This window comes from Bos indicus, chromosome 17 (genome assembly GCF_029378745.1).
Source record: "Bos indicus isolate NIAB-ARS_2022 breed Sahiwal x Tharparkar chromosome 17, NIAB-ARS_B.indTharparkar_mat_pri_1.0, whole genome shotgun sequence".
Lineage (NCBI taxonomy): Eukaryota > Metazoa > Chordata > Mammalia > Artiodactyla > Bovidae > Bos > Bos indicus.
In genome coordinates this window covers 69,133,641-69,137,237 of record NC_091776.1, presented here as the reverse complement: position 1 = coordinate 69,137,237, position 3,597 = coordinate 69,133,641, and the positions used below count along the sequence as shown (strand labels likewise).

General features: G+C 48.7%; 1 non-coding gene across 1 annotated transcript; it reads left to right on the top strand.

Moving 5' to 3' along the window:
* The first annotated feature begins 3,018 nt into the window (after positions 1 to 3,018).
* On the top strand, positions 3,019 to 3,090 carry TRNAG-CCC (transfer RNA glycine (anticodon CCC)). The gene has a single exon. It is a non-coding gene; the product is annotated as a tRNA-Gly (tRNA).
* Positions 3,091 to 3,597: the final 507 nt, after the last annotated feature.

The window sequence follows — 3,597 nt, the reverse complement described above, 5'->3', positions numbered from 1 at the left end:
GCAGGTGGGCAGCTGATCCCTGCTGGGACACAGCGGCAGGGAGAAACCTCGGATCCTGAAGCCATCTGGCCTCTTCCGAATCATCCCTGGTCATTAGGAACGTCTCCCCTCTGTTGATTCAGAATCTGCCTCGTCGAGTAAATCCGACCCGCCCGTCGCCCCTGTAGAAGTTACTCCATTCCAGCTTCATTCCTCCTTCACAGTGCTTGAAGACGTGCCACCCCGAAGAAACCTCTTTTCCAGACTAAACAACTGTGGTGTCTTAAACAGATTTTCGTTGACTTGCTTTTTGGAATCCTAAATGTTGTTGTGCTTTACATGCTTCAAATGGTCAGTGTCCCTTAAGAAAAAAAAGTGAGACTTTGAACCAAATGCAGTGTTCTAAACGTGTACCCGTGGGTGTGCCTCCCGTTTCTGTGATAGGTCAGCCAAGAGACGTGACGGCAACTCAGTGACTTAAAGAATACAGGATGTTTTTTCTCTGTCCCGAGTACCTGGGTGAGGTGAGTGATCCAGGTATCGGCAAGTGGCCCGGTTCTCTGCAGTCATTCAGGGACCCAGGGCCCTTCCAGCTGGGGCACCGCAGTTCCATGGGGTCCAGGCTGCCTGGCTGCCAGGTCCAAGATGCAACCAGGAGGAAACCCAGAGAGTGAGGAGGCGTGTCCACCTCTTTAGGACCCTGGGTCCCAACACAGACCACCTCTTAGCATCTCACTGCTGAGAACTCAGCCCAAGGTACTCAGCTGCAAGGGAGGCTGGGAAGGCGGTACCATCCCCAGAGAGGAACGGGGGAGTGGACGTTGGCAGCCACGAATATGGACAGGCCTCACTGGGCTTTCAGTTTTGGAAAGACAGCAAGCTCCTTCCATGGTCATGGCCAATGGACCCCTTGTCCTGCCTGGAATGTTCCATCTCCCTGTCTCCCCTTCCCCTTCATATGGTCTTGGCTTCAATGCCACTTTCCCAGAGAGGCCTGGCCTGGCCTGGCCACCCCAGGAAAAGTACACCCCTCATCACACTCTTTCTGACCTTCGTTTATGTCCGTCACAAGTTTCAGCAAATCTGTGTGTGTTTGCTTCTTTGCCCTAGAAAACTATGGACCATATACGGGTAGGTACCTCACCTGAATGGTCCTCTGGTATATTTACTGCCCAACTCAGTCAGTGCCTGAAGCACAAACTGCATGGTGAAATAAGGATTTGCTGAATCAGAGAATATATAGACACTGCGTGCTTAGTCGTTCAGTGGTGTCCAACTCTTGGCAACCCTTTGGCCTGTAACCCACCAGGCTCCTCTGTCCATGGGGTTTTTCAGGCGAGAATATTGAATGCATTGCCCATTTCCTCCTCCAGGGTGTCTGCCCGACCCAGGGATCGAACCCGCATCTCATGTGTGTTCTACATTGCAGACAGATTCTTTACCAGCCACGCTGTCAGGGTAGCCCCATACAGACACTGGATGCTTCCTGAATATAGTCTTCCAGGCACATCACACTGGTTTCACTTGCCGTGAACTAAAAGCCCCAGGTCTCTTCTTGTGGCACCTCTTCTAAGACATATTTCTCCATCTGCTTCTTAAGCAGTTGACTTTTTGGCCACAGGCCCAGCATTTTATTGCTGAATACCCATTGTATTTCTGCTGCTTGTTTTAGACGTTGCTCTAGTCCCCAAAGACCTTTCTTTGATATATCAGTGAATACTTTTATTTTTCCTGATAGATCAGCCTGTGTGTGTTTCCTTATTGCCGTTGGCAGACATTGATGGAGACGGGAAAGGGTCAAATGTGAAGCCCCTGTCCATACTGCAGCCTGTCCTCCATCCAGCCATCAGTCTGGCACCAGCTGCCTTTGGGAATGAATGTTCTCTCATGCAAACCCCACTCTTGATAAGCATCTCACTCAGCCTGGCTGTGTCAGGCGCCCTGCTGAAATGAGATACACATTAGAACTCAGGGCCTCCTGTTCCACTCCTGCCCAGGACGATAGAGACTTCCAGCCAATGGCAAGAACAGCCTTGACAACACCCTCTAGTTTACCAGTCTGGTGATCCTAGAAAAAACAGGAAATGACTCGTTCTTAGTGAATCCATGCTTAGTGATTCCTAACAATTACTGTTCTCTCATTAAGTGTTTGCAGACCTTTAATTCTTAATTTCTTCTGTAACGTTTCCAGGATCTAACCTTCCTGGAAACCCTGCCACATGGGTCCATTATCTGTCCTCAAATGTAACACCTCTATCCTCACACCTCTGTAGGAAAGGTTTCTCCTGTCCGGCTCTGAGTATCTAAACCCTGACCTCCTTTCCAGATCTAGCTGGAAGGGGGCCCCCTCCGCATTCCAGCTCTCTCTGTGCTCTGGGTCCTCGTGGAATTCGTTAACCACATCCCTCCTCCTCGGGGCTTGTTGCTGCCACCTGGGCAGACTTTCGGATCTTCCTCTCATGATGCTCAGCCTGGCCTCACACCAAGCCCTCTCCCAACAAGGTGTATGGCTTGAGTTGACCGCTGAAAACCAGCTTCCACTTACGCCTGCTGATTAGCCCTTTATTGGAATTTCAGCCTAAGCTGTGCTCTAGAGCCAGGTGGTGTGGTCTTCCAGCGTGTTTGAAAAAAGAATTTTTTTTAGAATAAAAATGTAGTATCTTGTAAAATTCCAAGGAAGCCATAGACTTACTGGATCATCAACTAAGGGAAACCAACCTGGTTGATGTAACAGTCTGGGAAATCAAGATTAGGTCATGACAGATGGTCCCAATGCAACACTTAAACATCCTGAATGTTGCACAGGCAAAGGAGATGAATCAAAACGCAGAGCCACATGCAAAATACTTTCCGCCTTTCAGAAGCAGATTTACAAAGAGATTTCCAGTAGGGTTTCTTGAACTACCTTTGTAGATCTAAAACAATTTAATTTCCATAGAACTTTGGAATAAAAAGTTGATGTTATAAAATGAAATCCTCCTGTTTAAACTGCACGACCCACCCCCCTCCAGCAGCATCAGAATCTGGTACAGGGGAACCTCCCTGGTGGTCCAGTGGCTAAGACTCTGTGTTCCCAACACAGGGGCCCAGGTTCGATCCCTGGTCGGGGAACTAGATCCCACATGCCTCAACTAAGAGTTTGCATGGTGCAGCTAAGACCCCACACAGTCAAATAGATAAAAATAAACATTTTTAAAAAAGAATCTGGTGAAGGTGCTGATGCCACATCATACCATATTTGGGGACTAGGTTGGGGTGAGGGGGAGTTAGCTGTTTCAGATCTTTGAGTCCACTCCCTCTCAACTGCAATGGAACACCTTGTACCCTTCGGGGAGGGGGCTTAGAAGGGAGCGATTCTGCCCCTCCAGTCACTAAAGGAGCCCTCCCTCATCCCAGCCCTTTGAGACAGCCAACTCCCTCAGACCAGAGAGAAATTTCCTTTCTATCAAAACACTGACAACTCTGATTATCAAACCCTTTCTGATGCTTGCTTTCTGACCTTAATAAATCTGGGATTAGTATGAAAACCACCCAGGCACTGACTCTCCACATTTCCCAACTGGCTGTCTGGAGGTGGCTTCTCCTTCATGAGTAACTTCCCCAAATATTTGGGAAATT